This window comes from Musca autumnalis, unplaced genomic scaffold, assembly GCF_047663935.1.
Source record: "Musca autumnalis isolate F117 unplaced genomic scaffold, ASM4766393v1 scaffold_2, whole genome shotgun sequence".
NCBI classification, from domain to species: domain Eukaryota; kingdom Metazoa; phylum Arthropoda; class Insecta; order Diptera; family Muscidae; genus Musca; species Musca autumnalis.
In genome coordinates this window covers 253,350,783-253,369,825 of record NW_027411755.1, presented here as the reverse complement: position 1 = coordinate 253,369,825, position 19,043 = coordinate 253,350,783, and the positions used below count along the sequence as shown (strand labels likewise).

At 34.1% G+C, this 19,043-nt stretch overlaps 1 protein-coding gene and 2 long non-coding RNA genes across 4 annotated transcripts in view; all 3 read left to right on the top strand.

Moving 5' to 3' along the window:
* Nucleotides 1-19,043, top strand: part of Pino (protein pinocchio) — a 254,434-nt gene that overhangs the window by 231,328 nt on the left and 4,063 nt on the right. Inside the window, exon 1 of one of the 2 annotated variants that reach the window (XM_073971486.1) lies at nt 6,850-7,611. The exons of the other annotated variant lie outside the window; for it this stretch is intronic. The gene's annotated coding sequence lies outside the window, so the exon portion shown is untranslated. Of the gene's footprint in view, nt 1-6,849; nt 7,612-19,043 lie in introns of those variants that run through there. 2 annotated transcript variants of the gene reach the window in all.
* LOC141395498 (uncharacterized) lies at nt 6,968-8,606 on the top strand. The gene is made up of 2 exons (XR_012410649.1): nt 6,968-8,012; nt 8,088-8,606. It is a non-coding gene; the product is annotated as an uncharacterized lncRNA (long non-coding RNA).
* On the top strand, nt 9,123-18,416 carry LOC141395499 (uncharacterized). The gene is made up of 2 exons (XR_012410650.1): nt 9,123-17,598; nt 17,658-18,416. It is a non-coding gene; the product is annotated as an uncharacterized lncRNA (long non-coding RNA).

The window sequence follows — 19,043 nt, the reverse complement described above, 5'->3', positions numbered from 1 at the left end:
CAAAAACTGAATTTTATTCAAATAAATTTCGTTCGGCGATTAACTCAAAAAGTAGATGGAAAGTTATAAACGATTTGGGTATTGGAAGATCAAAATCTGTCACTCACTTCGGCGGAGATACAAATGAGCTCAACAAAAATTTTATTAACACTCCAAACATACCAATTGACAATTCCTTCTATAATGCTAGTGACGTGACGGGAAACAATGGAAATACAGAGTTCAGCTTTGAGTTCAGGTGTGTTACATCTGATGAAGTACTAAAAAGCTTTCAACATGTAACGTCTAATGCTACCGGACTTGATGACATTGACCCGAAATTCATTCGCATTATTCTCCCGCATCTGTTGCCTTATTTCACGTATTTTTTTAATACTATTTTAACTTCGTCCATGTATCCCACTATGTGGAAGCATGCCAAAGTTATCCCTATTCCGAAAAATTCTAATGAATTCCGTCCGATTTCTATACTATGCTTTTTATCTAAGGTCTTTGAGAAAATTATCCATAGTCAAATGTCCGAATATCTCCAATCGCGGTCTTTGTTATCAGATAAACAATCCGGATTTCGTGCCAATCACAGCTGTTTAAGCGCCTTAGTCGAAGTTACTGAATCAATAAGATATGACATTGATGACAACAAATTTTGCCTTCTTGTTTTACTTGATCACTCGAAAGCGTTTGACTCAGTAGATCACAAAAATCTCTGCATGAAACTAAAGTTGTTTTTTGGATTCTCCTCCACAGCCGTAAATTTAATTAGGACATACTTAAGTGACCGCTTGCAGTCCGTTTGCATAGGCAACGTTAAATCCATGCCTTTGGTAGTTCCGAAGGGTGTTCCCCAAGGATCAATCATTGGGCCTTTACTATTCTCGCTATACGCTAATGATCTACCAACCCAAATTGTCAATAGCAACGTCGTTATGTATGCTGATGATGTTCAAGTCTATGCAAGTGGGTCTGTTGATAGAGTTGGCGAATGCATAACTAAACTTAATGAAGATCTTTCCAGTGTGTACAGATGGGCTACAGCAAACGGTCTTTTATTAAATCCTCAAAAATCAAAGTGCCTCGTCATACATAAAAATAAAAATTTTTCCTTGCCAAACCTTAATATTGTTATTAATAATCAGAACATTGATATTGTTCCTAATGCCAAGAATTTAGGAGTAGTATTCAACAATACTTTAAGTTGGTCCAACCACGTGAATGCTGTTGCCGGGCAAACGTATGCTAAACTGCGAGCTTTATGGGTTACACAGTCGTTCACACCAATCAATATCCGCATACTTCTGGCGAAGAGTTTCCTAATTCCCGGGTTAATTTATGGATGCGAACTTTTCGCTAGCTGCGATTCATCCAGCCTGCGAAAATTGAACGTAGCCTTCAATAATATTATACGCTATGTTTATGGATTGAAACGAAACCAGCACATTTCTCACCTTACTAAAACTCTTTACGGTGTTAGTTTTAATCATCTTCTCAAGATAAGATCGTTAATATTTCTTCACAAAATTATTGAAGTAAAAAAACCAGAACATCTTTTTAAAAGAATAAAATTCACACGATCTGAGAGAGGCAGAATCTTAATTCCATTAAAACAACGAAATCTATTATCTGATAGACACTTTTTTATAAATTCCATACGTCTTTGGAACTCTCTTCCCCATGAAGTTCAAACGATCAGCATCGCGTTTATCTTTAAAAAGCATATTTTCAAATTATATACAACTGAATCAAATAATCAATAATTCTCCTTTATTTATTTCTAATAAATTGCTTTATATTATTCTCTTTTATTATTGTAATAATTCTATTTTTTATCATTGTAACTCTTCCTCTTATATTTCATTTTGTATTTAAATTTTTAAATGGATAATTCATAAAAACCAAACCTGTACTGTAATTATAAGATTTTTGTCTTGTTGTGCAGGTATTCATAAATAAATAAATAAATAAATAAATAAATAAAGCTTCGTTGGAGCGAACAAGTGAAACGAGATATCACAAAGCTACATATCCCAGATTGGGAAAATACAGCAGCAAACAGAGAGGATTGGAGATTTTTTCTTAGTTCGGCTTATGGAACAAATGTTCTGTAAAAGGCCAGCTAAGTAAGTAAGTAATTTTTACTATTTTTCTACGAAATGTCGGCAAAAGGAAATTTGTTTTCTAATTTAGTATATCTATGATTTTTATAGCGGGAAGGTACAAACGAAGACTTCTTTAATAGCAAAGATTGTGATCAATGCATGACAAATATTTTTAAGCAGTTCTTGCTTTCATATGAAAGAGCACAACTTATACTACTTTTGGCATTTTTTTGTTGACCTACCTGCGAAACCCTCTTTTTGTGAAAGCGATATATCGAAAATCAAGGGGCCGATCTTTGTATATTTTTGTGGGCGTTGTAAGAACCTAAAAATCTTGTCTTTAAGCGAAACAGAATTAAAAAAAAAATATTGAAAATTGTGAGACGTTAAAGTCAAAATTTCGATTTTAACGAAAAAATACAACATTTTCTCCAAAAATCGGACAAAAATTAAAAAATCTGTCTATTTTATAAGCTCACAAAAATTTATGAAGATCTGTCCATTCGCTTTCGAGCTATCGTTTGGCACCGACTTCAAAAATGTCATTTCGAGAAAACCGGGTTTCAGGTTGAGCCACAAACCGGGTTGATTTTTTTTTGCGGCATACTCTACTACCTGTAATTCAAAATAATGGTCTGTTCCGGTACTGCAAGAATCTACTAATTTTTACTATTTTTTTCGATAACATAAAGGAAAAAATGTTATCGTAGTAAAAAGTAGTAGCTTCTTGCAGGTTCTGGAACAGAGCATGAGTCAATAACATACTTTTTTTTTTTTGATTTTTTTGAAAGTGATAAGTAGGGGTACCCTTAAATTAGATCCCAGGAAATTTTAATTTATAGATTTGTTACATTTGAATGGGGAATGTTTATTACTCTTACCCCCATTATTATAAGTATTCTTTTGTTATAGTTTGGATTTACCGAACAGATTTGTAGCGTTCCGCTTAACGTAAAGTTAAAAGTGATGGTTGAATTTCAAAGAGGAGATTCTTGGCATTAACTTTTAAAGTAAAAAGAATATGATAAATGCCTCCAAACTGGTTTATTTTGCGTTTTCAAATCCATCAGATAGTAAATGAACACATGTAATAATGGCCCATAGGATGTCTGATACTGAAACTTGGTTATATTGGTCCGAATTTTGATATAGCCCCCATAGAACGGTACCTTCCGATTGTCGGATTGTCCACCGAAAGGGCTGAAATTTGGTAGTTAGTCTTCTTGGGAGCATACAACTTTCGCCCAGAAATTTGTTACTATAGGTCCATAGGACTGTACAACCCTATTTCGGCATTTTCATAGAAATAACGGTTTTAGATCCCAAGTATGTTTGGACGAAATTCATTTCAGACAATCCGGAGTAGATTTAGAAATGTCCGTTCGTCTGTCTGTCTGGTTGTTGCACACGATAACTCACGAACGGATCAACCGATTCTAACCAAATTTTGGGTATAGTAATATTTTGTCCAAACTAAGTTTAAGTTCGAAAATTTTTCTGTAAAATGGTGTGAACGATAACTCTCGATTGGAGCAATCGATTTGGTCCAAACTTTGCACATCGTATTATTCCTTCCAGATATAGATCGGGTTCGAATATGGACTATATCGATCCACTCCTTCGGGTAACTCCCACACAAAATTGGGATAAAGTGAGGTTTAGGAGCTCATCTCGGATCGTTTAGAATTTTTTTCAGTAGGTTGTCCCTTTGCGACGGTGCAATTTTTTGCGCAAGTCCATACCTTCTGAGATATTGGCCTAAAAGCTCCAAGACTCCCTGACGGCACCAAACAAAATGACAAATCCGCATGATAATTCTCGCAGGGAGTTTCTAATTGGTGCAGACTTTACTCATCGTATTTTTTCATTCAGTCGTGTAACATGTTGGAATATGGACTATATCGGTCCACTCCTTCGGGGACCTCCCACACAAAATTCGGAAAAAGTGAAGTTTAGGAGCTCCTCTCGCATCGTATTGATTCTTTATTCAGTAGGTTGTTCTAGCGACCTCATTTACAATTTTTTCCGGAGCAAGTCAATACCTTCTGAAGTAATGGCCCAAAAGCTCCAAAACCCCGTCGAGATTTTTGTCAGTGAGAGTATATCTCCGTCAGCACTGATGACTGATACTTTCTTACTTGTTTTTTTTTTTCGCACTTATTTTTCGTTGGGAGCGTTAAACTTTTCCCTCAAAAGTTTTGTTCTATTGTTCTACGTTTTGATATAGGTTTTAGTCGAATTATCTCACCGAAATGGCTTAAATTTTCTATTTAATCTTCGTTGGGAGCATTAATCTTTCTCCCAAATATTTATTACTATAGGTCCACGTTTTGATATAACCCCCATATAACAATATCCCCCGATTTTCGTTATTTTCAGGGTTTTAGTCTAATTATGGCGGAAAAATGGCAGAAACTTCGTATTTAGTTTTCGCGGGCGAGCTGATATTTTCACAATTTTAGACATATTATCGCGCCGAAATGGCTTAAATTTAGTATTTAGACTTTGATAGGTCCTGCAGAGAATTGTCGATATAAATCAACGATGCAACTGAACTTTTTTTGTGAGTTTTTTTTTAACTTTTTCGGACCGAACAGTGAATAGAAAAGTTTTATTCGGAAAATTATTAGTAAAATAAAGAAAACCAATTATTCTAATTTGGCTTAATATCGGGTGTTTATTTTTAGTGGTATAGAACTTCGAATTAAAAACAAAACACAAGAAAATCGTTTTAATGTCCATCATTTTGGCTTTATTGGAAGGATAATTTTATGCCATTAATGTTTAAATGTTTAAACGCGGCTGGCTCGAATAAAGCCAATTCTCGAGGTCCAATTTTCAACCACTTTTTCGAGCATATAGGGCCGTATGTCGGCAATAACGCCACGAATGTTGGCTTCCAATTCCCCTAACGTTTCTGGTTTGTTGGCGTAGACGAGCGACTTCCCATATCACCAAAGAAAATAATCCAATGGTGTCAAATCACACGATCTTGGTGGCCAATTGACAGGTCCATTGCGCGAAATTATGCGCTCATCGAATGTTTCCTACAATAAATCGATTGTGACGTGCGCTGTGTGGCATGTAGCGCCGTCTTGTTGGAACCACAACTCATCCACATTCATGCCATCCAATTCGGGAACAAAATAGTCGGTTATCATGGCTCTATACCGGACTCCATTAACGGTAACTGCCTCTCCAACATTATTTCGGAAGAAGTATGGCCTAATGACTCCACCAGCCCATAGAGCACACCAAACAGTCAGTTTTTGTGGATGTAATGGAGTCTCAAGGGTCTTATGTGGATTCTCTTTACTCCAAATGCGGCAATTTTGCTTCATGACGTAGCCATTCAACCAAAAATGAGCCTCATCACTGAAGAAAATTTTGCGATGAAAATCAGCATCGAGATCAATCTCATTTTCGGCCCATACACCAAAATCACGACACATTGCATGGTCTCGCGGCTTTAATTCTTGCACAAGCTGGATCTTGTAAGGTCGCAAGCCAAGATCTTTGCGCAAAATCTTCCATAAAGTTGATGGCCAAAGCTCCAATTGCTGTGCACGGTGGCGAATCGATTCATTCGGGTCCTCTTCAACACTTTGCTCTACAGCGGCAATTGTTTCTTCGGTGCGCACTGTTCGACGTCTCTGCGGATGCGTATTATCATATAGAGTAAACGTAGTGCGAAAACGATCCATTGTTAACCGAATTAATTGCTCCGATGGACGATTATGTCGACCATAAAATGGACGGAGCTTGCGGTAAACTTCGCGAACTGAACCATTATTTTCGAAATAAATTTGCACGATTTGCAAGCGTTTTTCTTTTGTCACCCTGTTCATGATGAAATGGCAAACCAAACTGAACATAAATGACATTAGAGTTGCCAGATTTGACCACAAAATGCCAGTTTTATCTCTATTCGAAAAACAATCCTGTAAAAAAAACACCCGTACAACTCGTGATGTAGGTGAAAAAAGTTCGGATCGGCCGAACTTAACGCGTTGTTTACTGTTTGAAGAGTATGTATGTCAAACGTTGGAAGCGGATACGTCTTAGATGATGATTTTCTCGTTGGAGTTGAGCTTGATGATCGAAGATTTTTTGCAAGTGAAAAAAAGAAAACCGAAGATTCGACCTGGCTTCGTTGTTGGTTTAGGCCAGCGTCAGGCACCATACTTTTCTATTGCATACTTTACGGGGTGTCATTGTGTGAGTGCATGCATTTTCAATGGGTTGAATTGTGTGTGTGGAGAGAGCAACGGTAAATGAGCGCACACGGGCGCCTAATCGCCTGACGCTGGTTTAGGCAACTCATCGGACATAATGTTTTAGTTCATATATATAATCGCCTTTAGATATTTCCTTTTTCTTTCCTGTAAAGTTGATATGGGCCTAAGTCGAAGGTCACATTAGCGCTGTTTCAACATGGCAGAGTTTATAGGGGAGGGGTATGAGCTAGTCAAACCGCTGTACATGGTTTTCTGTGTTTGCGATGTTGCCACTTCCTATTATTCGTTTCAAGAAACTCGCTAGTGTAACTAAGGAAATAAAAGATTATTTTTAGTAGTGACTTTTCTTACATAAAACTATTAGCATCACTGATTACCATAGTCATCGTGTGATGATGAGTACATGAACGTTAGTTAATCTCCCCATTTAAAATACAACCCAACAAACACTCACACACATACACGCTCGTAATCTCAATAATAATTGCAAATGGGAAATGCTGTTGTGTTGCTTTGTGTGTGTTTGTTGTGTTGTGCCGTGCTGCTGTACTGTCTGTGCTCGCCGACCATACCCATTCCATTTCACGCTCGTCGTGGGAAGCTCATAAAAGTCGTTGCTTCGCCTGATGTGGTTTCAGTTATTTGAGTTTAGTCGTGGCTGTCACAGCTCCTTCTCTGCCTAAAGAAATAAAGCAAAATACGCTGAATTCTGAAATCAATCAAGGAAATTGAAAAAGAAAATCAGTACAAAATTGCAGTGCGCGGAACAGCAAACCTGAATTTAAGAAAAATAAAGTTAACAAAAGTAAATCATCACAACACCAAGAAGTGTCAAATTCAAACAAAAGAAAAAGCTGAAAAAGTCATTGTAACCTGAATACAAAAGAAAGAAGAGTTATAAACGGTTTACAATAATCTGTTCTGCTGATATTTAAACAAAATCAAATAACTTACCAAATCAAAAAGTGTAAATTTTGAAAAGTGTTCACATTCACACCAAGTGTTTTGAAAAGGAAATAACAAAAAAAGTCAAAACAGTGACTGTTATTAGTTCAATTTTGAAAATAGTACATTTAATGCAAAGCAATTGCAAAAACTTCACAACAAAGCCTTTACAAATCACCAGCAATTTTAAACAAAAGCCAAGAAGTTTCAAATTTTTGAAAAATTTCAAAAAACTTAAAAGTTAAAACAAAACAAAGTTGAAAGCAAATACCCCAAATTGCTATTGGATTATTAATTTTTTTGAATACCAAGGAAAACCAACAAATAAAAAGGTAGGTTTATTTAAAAAAAATATTTTGAAATAGATTTAAGTTCGGAATTTTGTGATTTTAGGTATGCAAAAAATTGCGATGCAAATCAAGTCAAGATCATGAAACTTTATTGAAATTTAGAGAAAATTAAGTCTAGGAAATTTCAAAATAGCAAAGGGATTCCCAATTGGGAATCCAAATGAATTCGGCAAAACTACAAAGATAATTACCAAACAAGATAAAGATAATACAAAACTTCAGTATTCCATTGCAATTCGAAAACAAAGTTGTAAAAATTTTAACAAATGTCATCAATCAATCAATGCCAAAAACAAATATGGTGCTCAAATGTATGGATAATTTCTTCAGTATTCCATTGCATTTCAAAATAGAAAAATTAAGGCGAAAAACAGGAAAATTGTGTAGGAAACGAGTCCATCATTACAACTGCCAAATTCCTTGGATCCAAAAGCAAAGCCGGAGATTCTTCAAAGAAGCTTGAGTATTCCAATATTAAATATAAATGGTAGGAAGTCAAAGATAATACAAAACGTCAGTATTCCATTGCAATTCAAAACCAAAACATAAATACCAAGTCCATCATCACAAAAAAGAGAAAATGTGTAAACCCTCTTGTGGACCGTCAGAATTGGTACATTGATAAAAAAACTCAACCGAAGTCAAAGATAATACAAAACTTCAGTATTCCGAAACGTATTCTACGAAACGAAAACCAGACAAAGATAACACAAAACTTCAGTATTCTACGAAAAAAACCTGAGCACATAGGAAATTAACCGACAGATTCCATAAAACGAAAATTAGACAAAGATAATACAAAACTTCAGTATTCCATTGCAATTCAAAACCAAAACATAAATACCATCGTCACAAAAAATAAAAAAGGAAAAGTACCAAATTGAAAGATTATCTCCAAAATTAACCGATAATGCAAAACTTCAGTATTCTACAAAAAAACCTGAGGACATAGGAAATTAATCGACAGATTGATAAAACCCAAACAGGACAAAGATAATACAAAACTTCAGTATTTCGTTGTGGTAATGTTTATTTTTAAGGATAATATTCGAAAAGCAAATAGGATTAGGAAATACCGTTATGTTGTTTTTGAAGATATCCGAGTTATTGCCTTCATTAAAGGACAACTTCGTTTCGATGTGTCCTAAATCAGAAATTTCTCATCCACGAGATGTGGGTAAGCTAAAATGAAGGACTTTCGTTGATGTTTTGATCACCAATGACATTTTAAATATTGATGTAGTCCTAAGCAAACTTTTGATCCATCAGAAGTTTCCTAAATTGATGGATCAAACGTTTGATTTACATCCAGCTGTACTGTTGAACCATCAATTTTGGAAACTTCTAATAGATCAAAAGTTTGTTTGGGTGCAAATCAACATTTCAAGGGTATCGGAGGCAAAATAGGTGGCTCAGCTCAATTTTCTACCTTATTCGAAATTGTGTGGGGAAATTTTTCATCCACGAAATGTCGGTAAGCTAGAAAGTAGAACTTGTGTCAATTAATGGACCAACAATACCCTTTGTAATGTTGATTTGAGCCCAGACAAACTTTTGATCCATCAGAAGTTTCCAAAATTGATGGTTCAACGATGCAGCTGGATGTAAATTAACATTTCAAAGCGTATTGGAGGCAAAACAGGTGACTGAAGTTCAACTTTCTACCTAATCAGAAATCGTGTGGGGAAATTTTTCATCCACGCAATGTCAGATAGCTAAAAAGTAAGACTTGTGTTAATTCTTTGACATCCGATACCCTTTAAAATGTTGTTTCGGATGTAGGCAAACTTTTGATCCATCACATGTTTCCTAAGTTGAGGGATTGAAAGTTTGGCTGGACCCAAATCAACATTTCAAGGTTACTGGAGGCAAAAGAGTTCGCTTAAGTTCAACTTTCAGCCTTAACGACAGTTCAGAACAATAAATTTATTGTGGACTTCTCTTAATAGGTTCGCAAAACTCTGTCTGGCAATATCTAGAGACTGAATTTGGGTACTTGACTGAATTTGGGTACTTGCTTTAAGTAAGGATTTTTTTTCTTTACGTGCTTTTTGCGATTTTATCTACCTGAAGATGCAATTCAAAGAAATTCGAAATATCGAATATTAATGGCATTGAACTTGAAAAATACATATCATCTCACATCTCTTTTGAGATTAGGAAACGTTCCTCTTAACATACTACAACTCTTTTGAGATCAAGAAACTTCTCCCTTTAGCCTCTTCCTTTCATAAGGAAATCCTTACTTGGCTTCTCTCAAGTTAGGCATTCATTATAAGCCATAAAAGATCCCAATATCCTGAAGTCATTCAGTAGCATTACTGGTACAGCCTCCTCGACTCACTGTCAGCTTTTAGAATTACTTCTATACCAATAAAACATCTTTCCTAATACTAACATCCTAAGAAATACATTTGAAAGTAAGAATTTGGGTCCCCTTAAACCTCCGCATCCGCCTCTTATAAAGTTTCTTATATTCTGAATTTATTCAATATCATTCAGAGTGGTACAGTCTCGTCGAGGTTGTGGTAGCTTTTACAATTACATATATCCCAATTTTTTCGCAAATCTTTAATACATTTGAAGCTAACAATTTGGGTCCCTTAGATTTGAAATTTCCCCATCAAACTCCACATTCTAGAAAAAGTACACCACATTGAAAGTTTAAATCAAAACTTGTCAAACTTCCTCTTTTATTTTTAGTTGATGAGAAAGTACCAGAAAAAAGAAATATCTCTAAAAGACAGACAACCACAGCTGCTGTGTAAAGTAGTGGTGTAGTGAATGGCGGCAAAAGTTGATGACCTCGACAAGCTGGCTGCATAAATTTTTTTCTCATCACTACTTTTGCCTTTTTTTGTGTGTTTGAGGGTGGAATGATGATATAAAATATACTCCATTTATGCAGGAAAAACCTAAATATGATAACCCATGTGATGATGTAATGTTGTGTGAGGAGAGGGTGGATGTCATAGGACGACGATGGGAATAGGAAACTTTTGAGGAAGAGGGGGCAACATAAAAAGGAAGTGTAGTTTAAATTGAAAAAAGAGGAGCTATTCCATCTTAAAACATTCGTTTATGATGTGAAAAAAGGGGAGCTAAGTGTTTGAAATTCTTGTGGGTTTCTAAGAGACATTTTTTTGGATTACCATGAATTTAACCACAAAGGAATGTGAGAACATTTTGTAAAAACATTTTTAAAAAATACTTCCTTTCCTTCGTTTCCTTTTATAGAAAAAAAATTGAACTTGCGAATTATTATTTGCAAGGAAGTATGACATCCTGTTATGTTAAGTTTTGTTTTAGATTTTCGAAGCATTGTTTACTTTAGAGCTTTTAGCCAGGTTAACCTTCTTTATGAGGATTTATTTGACTTATACGCAATGGATTTGACAATTTACTAAATTTAGGTATAGGTAAACGTACTATAACTCTCATTAAATTGAAACATTTGTGACTAATCTTCCATTATGCTTGGTTTACATTTACGAAATCCACTCGATTTCAACTGTCAATTCCTTTGCGTATACGTCAAATGAAAACTCATCTGAAATCCTTTCGATTTCATTTGACGTTAATGCAATGAATTGACAGTTGAAATCGAGTGGATTTCGTAAATGTAAACCAAGCATTAGACTTCTTCAGGAATTAAAAAAGCCCTAATTGTAAGCTATCTTATTACATTTTAATGCCACTTCTGCAAGTCACGTTCGGCGGCTATCTCATTACAGCTTTGACCAATTACGCCTACCAACCGTTATTTACTTCCCATTACGTTTTACGGCCCATTAAAACAAAACGAATCAAACAAAAAACTATGTCACCTTAAAAATAGAAACAGCTTATCAACAGTTTATTTTTATTTATATAAGACAGTTGTAATGTTGACCAAAAAAAGGTATTTTGATTTATCAACATCAGGGTCGACGACAAGCACATGTTTTGGGGGGTATTTCATTGATTTTTGTTCGTTATGGTGACAGTTTAGATATTAGGTACATTCCCCCCAAAAACAAAGCAAATTGTAATTATGTTTCGTTTGTTTTTGTTTTATATACCCAAACAATGTATTTACAATGGCGGGCTTGTGGCCTTGAATTTAGCTTTTATTTTACATCAAATTGTCATGTGAAATATCTGTTACAAAAAATAAACAATTTGACTGTATTTCAATTTTTTGTAAAACGTAATTTTTCTTTTGTTTTGTTTTTGCAATCTAATTGGGAAGTATTTAGTGTGGGGATTTGTTGCGTTTTTTACAAAATCAAATGCAATTCATTCACATTGTTACAATTGAAAATGACTTGCTGTACTAACTTGACTATTGAAATATTCAAAGCAATTTTTTTGTTATTATACAACTTTGTGAAATATTTTTTTTTATTCAATATCGCGTGATCAATTTTCCCATAGTCATTATCCCTCCTCCTCCTCCAACCATTGCCCCTTCTTATATAAAATACAATATTTTACTAAGTCATTCACAAAAAAATGGTTGTTACTATAAAAATTATAAAGATTAAGTTTCTTTGCTCTGTCATTTGTCGTTTGTATTTTAATCACATCTATCATCAAACAGTTGAAAGCGGCAAAGCTAATACATACACGCGTCTCCCCATAGCACACACTATAGGGTCTTCCTCTTGCCCCTACCTCACCTCTGAACATATTTCAATACCTATCACATGGGTTTGCGAGAGGTATTGGCGCTCGTCGCCGTCGTTCAATGGTCATGTTCTAATTTACAATTTTAATTCGTAATGATTTATTGTGGTTTAGAGTACAGCGAGAACTAGAAAAAACCCAATTTTTTCGGTTTTGGCCAAAGTAATAAAAATGGCATACATACCTAGTTTTGGATTTTTAAGGACAAGATTTCGTACAGAAATAAAAATTCTAACAGCCTGTTCATGTATGTCGACCGAAAGGTTTTTTGCGCTTCGAAAGTGGAAAAAAATCATTTTCTGTTCATGTAAACGCCTTCAAAACGAAAATCTATGCGACCGACAAGCCATACGAAATAACACGTAAACGTACACTTTTCCATTAAATTTGGGTTTATGTATTTCGAAAGGACTGTCTCTTATAGAAAGAGAATGTCAAAATCACTCACTTGCTTTGTAGCTGCCGAGTAGAACGTAAACTCGCGAATAACACCAAAAATCTTAAAACAAATTTATGCAACACAATCTTGAAACAAAATAAAAATTTTATAGACACTTTTTAATGGCGGTTTCATTCATTTTTTTGAAGAAATCAATAAAATAAAATAATTCAAAATACCGACACATTTTATTTTTCAAATAAAACAAATCGCACATATTCCAATGTTTGTATGTATATGTGGATTTTGTTTTCATTTCTCATTTGGCTCTCATTTATGGAACATAGTTGTACAAATGTACATTCAAATTAGTAGTATTTCGCATAGGATACGTAATGGCAGTCGCACGATAGTTTGCGAAATACATGAACGCATTTTTAGACGGAAGTGAGTGCCTGCTTTCCTTTCGTACAGATTTCCGTGCGACATACATGAACAGGCGGTAATTTTATAAAAGTTCTAAATAAAAAATAAACATAAAATAAGATTAAAATAAATTAATTAAAAAAAAATAATTTTATCTTATAAGGAAGTTAAAAAAACATATGTCTTAGACGAATTGTTTTATATAATGTAGATTTTTTGGAACTAAGGGTCCAAGAATGGTATGGCCAAAGATATCAAGCCCCATTTGTTTTTGGTGTACTCGTGTTTGTAATCGTTTCATTTTGTGTGTGTATGTAGTCTTCAAAAATAGAATTGTTTGTCCTCAGGGCAACATGTGTATGGGTCATTTGAGCTAGTTGCAAACCCCACTTGCATCTAAAAACCGTTAAAATCATTTCCATCCCCACATCTTTATTGCAGTTTACACATTTTGACCCCATTTTTCATTTCAAGTAAAAATTATACATCACTTCCATCCAAATTTCATCTGGCAATTTTCTTTGTTTAAATATTTTGACCTTAATTTTTAATTTTAAATTATAACTTAAAAATTCCTCTACTTTTATTGCCAACCAGATTTCTGCCATCATATTTCATGAATCATCTTGTAAGAAAATATTTTCAAATCATCCCATGCCGCTTCCTCCTCCTCATCCTACGCCAAACAATTATTGCAATACTAAATGCAGCTGCATATTTTGTTGGTTAATAAAACTGCAATTTTTATTATGGACAATTATTTGCTACTTGGTTGGCTGGCTGGGCTGGCATGTTAAATATAAAACGAATGACTGAATCTCAGCAGCAATAGCATCACTTTTTCAATTTTAGAAATGTTTTCTCGCCTAGTGACTTTTTCCTTAGAACGCTTGCCGCCGCTGCTGACCGCTAGAAAAAGCAATAAAAATCCCCATTTGCATTTCTCTGGAAATTCATTTGGAATTTTTGAATGTCAAGGAAAGCAATAAAAATGATTATAAATTTTCAAGGCGTGAAATGAAATATTATTCAGCACAATGGATACTATTAATAGATGCACAATCACGAAGTGGGCTATTTGTTGGAGCTCATTATTATTGGTGGAAAAAGGTTTATATTTTCTCTGAATGGTTGCCCCCAGCTCGCTAATAGCATATTTACATTAGAGCTTTTTGTCCGTTTAACTTTCTTCATGAAGATTTATGTGATGGCTATGCAATGGAATTGACAATTAAAATTCCACTAAATTTAGTACAATGTAAACGTACAATAATAATGACTTAATTTTTAATACAAATATTGCATAAATCCACTAGTACAATGTAAACGTAATTTTTAATACAAATATTCCTTTAATTTTCAATACAAATGTTCCATAAACCCACTAGTACAATGTAAACGTAATTTTTATTACAAATATTCCTTTAATCCGCTGCATGATTTACTAAATCCATTACAATGTAAACGTTCTTGTCTCAAACATAACTTTAAAATTAATTAGTAATTAAGTTAACTTTCAATTTTTAATTAATTTTTCGCTAGAAACGAGCTTAATGACCCAATCATGCGGGTGAAAAAGGAAAGCCGACGATACGAACCCACACAACCACCACTATGTGACATGCATGTTTCGCCTTCGGTAAAGGCTCCTCAGACATATCGGCTGTGGGGCGGCTTCGATATCATCTATTTTTTTCTCTTTCAAACGCTGTTTTTTTACAACGCTGAATATTTTTTCAATAATTGTATGGCTTTCGTGACAAACGCTTAGCGAAGTCTTTAAAGTTATAACTCTTATTATGAGTATGGCTCTTTCTTAACTTTCATTACTTTTGTTGAACGTTGATTAATCACAGATTTTTCACAAATACGCCCACTCTCTTTCGTTTGCCTAAAAATATGCCACACTTTCCTTTGTATCCTCGTTTGTCAGGCAAAAGTGCCTAATTTTTAGTATTCATTTGCCTCAAAACAGTTTCCAACTACCCCATTATCATTATTTAAGTCGTGTGTCACTATTTTTGGCCAACCTTGATCAATCACAGAGATTTTTCATAAACAAGTTCTCTCTTTCTTTCGTTTGCCTAAAAATATGCTTCAAATTTATAATTATTAGCTTTGCCTTAAAATAGTTTCCCCCTGCTCCCAGTTACCTTCTAATTTCAGCCGAGTTTCATTATAATTCATCAATATTTGGCAATTAAGGAGATTTATTGATTTGCTCGTCATTTTCTCATTTCATTTCTGTCCTTTCGTCTCTCCCCTGCCTTTTGATGCCACTGAAATGTCAAAAAGTGTCATGCATTTCTTTTCCACTGCACTTTGGCAGCATTGGCCCTGAACAATTTCAATTGTTCACCTTTTATTCCTCTTTCTATGTGTGTGTGTGTGGGGCAGACCGACCCAAAACAGCAACAACAACACCACCTGAAACTAGAATAGATTTCTTTTTTTATGAATATCATCTAGTTTTGTTTCTATTTTTACCTTTTTTGCTTTTGAGTGCAAAATGTTCGCATATGTGAATTTTTGATTTTGCTGTACACACAAGCAAACATATACACAGCTAAAAAAAATCTCAGCAATTTTACAGCACATTTTTTTCTTCAAAGCCAGCAATAACAACAATAGCTACACAATATCATCGTAGTCGTGCTAAATACAAAAGTTTTTTTATTCGTTTTGCTTTTTCAATGTACTCGGCATACTTGAAACACACTGTATAATTGGCATTTTACATATTCGTCGACGAGACACTCGTGCAAAAGAGTAAATGTGGCAATGACGGCCCCCCTTCCATTCGCCCCAAAACATTATTCTCCTTCTCTCCACACAAAAACTGACTTTTGATGGGTTGGCGGTTAAATGTACCTCATAACTACACACATAAACATACATGTATTGTTGTTGTGGGGCTCGTCATCAACAGAGGCGGCACTCGTGTATAAACTTTATACTATAAACACGAACTCCTTTTGATGGCCCCTTCTTTTCTTTTCTTCTCCGCTTTTGCTTTTAATATAATTCTTTTAACTAAAATTTATTGCGAGTGTAAATTCCCCATACATAAGTAATATTAAGTATACGACTACGACGTACACTGTGCAAAGTAAACATATGAAGTATTTGTTATAATTTCACAAGTAGGCTTCGTTATTTTTGCGAGTGTAACCCATGGCACAATAATATAGGCACAACGGAAAAAACAGCTGATTATCACATTAGTTGTCAAAATGCATTATTGTGAATAAAATTACAGACAAAAAGTAAACAAGCAATTCACAGTAATGCGGTATTTTGACGTTCTTATTCCGCCATGGTGTAACCCATAACTAATCGTACACAAACGAACTCCACTTAAGCTACATTTACCCTTACACTTGTTTTAGGTGCCAATGTGTAAATTAGGTTTTACTGTGCTCCATCAACTTTTTTATTGCTTGGCAACTATAGTTCGTTATTTTTCGAGTGTAACTAACTCATATCTAATCACATATTAGTTGTGTCTTTTTACTTTTTCAGTAATAATTATTCAGTAGCTTCTTTTCAGAGAGTAAGGGAGATTTTACTCTTCGATACGAAAATAGAGAAAAAAGTAAAAAGACAACATTTAGTAAACTTTAGCAAGGTAACATTTGATTACCAAAACAAAAACATTGGCGCCAATGTACGAAAGAAAAGCTAACTCCAAAGCAATGAAAAAGTTATTCGATTTTAAGCAAAATAAATAAAAACTAATTGATATATTAATAAAATTATCAATAAATATAGCTGAATTGTAACATTTATAGTATTTTTCCACGAAAATCAGATAAACATTGAGCAGCTGACCACTAGCAGATGACTTAAAAACAGCTGATCGAACTTGCTAAATGTTGCTGGGAAAAATTCTTTCAGCAACTGTTAGCAATTTCTCAGCAAACAACTGTCAAAATTGTTCTCTCACTTCGCTCTCTTTTACTGAACTTTTGTGTTAAAAGACAGCATTTAGTAACATTTCGTAATAATTATTACAAATTATCACGTAAAAAGACACAGCTATTGTTGTGTTCGCTTTTTTGCTGGTGTATTTATTAGGTATGCATTTTAATTGTTTTGCATTACCTTTTCTATTGCATTGCATTATCTCTTTGAGAGTGTATTTAGTGTAGTGTAAAATGTAGTGTTGTCCACTTGACAGTTAAACACTTGTATAGGCAAAAGTAACCGTATAAGAAATGAAATCTGGTTTTAACAAAACAAAGACAGTTTTTTCTTTGCATTTGTTAGAGAGAGATAAAAAAAATTAAAACAACAAAGCAAAAATATAATTTCCTCTTACCAAACCTCTTTTGTTGTTGTTGAGTCTCCACATTTCAGCTTGTTTCGTCCACTTCATATCCCCGCCGCCACTCCGCTAAATATTGTAGAGTAACAACAGCCTTAATTGGCCAATACAAGTTGAACTTTGTTCGTATTGTGTGCTATTTTAACATTGGATTCGATTCGAAAAATGGGTATTGTATGCATTGGTATAATTATTATTTAAAAAATAAAATATTTTTGTTTAATTAAGGGGTAATGAGAGAAATTGGCTGAAAATCCATGGACCAAAGAAAGAAATGGGAAAAATGGTCTCTTTTACCATCAAAAGGAGGATAAAATGTAAAAGAAGAGTGAACGGCTGAAATGTCGTGGACCTAATAAATCGTCAGTCATATAACATTACATGGACCCACTAATTATGAATGAAAAATTATGTACCCAATGTATCACATATTGAGATGGGCTGAAAAATTCTGGGGGTAAAGAAATTATTAGCAAAATTTATGGGCTGAAAAATCATGAATCACAAAAAAATTACAAACTAGGTATTAAAATTTCAAGTGAAATGTTTATGGTCTGAGATCGTATCATATTTGAGTTTGATAAAAAAAAATTAATGGAAATATTTATTGGCTGAATATTTTCCACTTAATAACAATTTGATCAACATTTTTATCAAAAGTAGAAAAACAATTTATTTTAGGTGACTTAGCATAGCATTTACGCATGAAATCGCATTATTGTTTGAAATTATTCTAGAATATTAAAATACCTACATAAATTACGAAATATGTTGCCAATATCAACAGCTGTTTACATTTGCATTTTCTTTATATAAAACATTGTTTTAAAATGTTCTGCTTGATTGAAGTTTACAAACTTAAATTACCTTGGATTCAATACTATAGTACTGTAGTGTGTCAAAATTGACTAAATATGAACTGTAATAAATTTTTAATAAAATGTAAACCTAAATTTCGTCACATAGTATGTATGAATAAATTAAAAACGAATAAAATCTCATAAAATTTCAAAATGTTTCTGCCAAATTTGGAATTACCCATTCTCTGCTCTCGTCATGTAAGGGGGGAGGCCACGCGTCACAAAAGAACGTATAAAAAATTGCCACAGCCTAATTTGGGAGACAACATATTTCTTGTCTTTTTTTGTTAAGTCATGTTCGGCATATAAAATTTACTATTGATTTTTTCGTCTTCTTGTTGGTTGGTGGTGTAGACGACATGGCCAAAGATTAATTAGTGTTTAAAAGCCAGCAAAACCATATTGAGTTTCTTTACTGGCTTTAACCAGTTTCAGCCAACTCTGAATCACTTTTTTTGTGGTTTATTGATTTCTTGGTGGTGAGATGGTGGCGGGGGGGCTTACTGTTTTACATGGAAGCCCCGGCTGTCTTTGTGGTATTTCACGACAAAGAAAATCAAGACACGATTTTTTTCTGTTGCCAAGTATTTTTTGACATAAATTTACACACAATTCTTTGTGTATTCTAATGAAAAAGAAAGAACAGGTTTGATGCTAAAAATAGCTTACAAAATCTACATGAAATATTCTACTTTCAAATAAGTGAACAAAACATTATTCGAGAAGAAACTAGGTAAAAAACATTTTTGTCGCT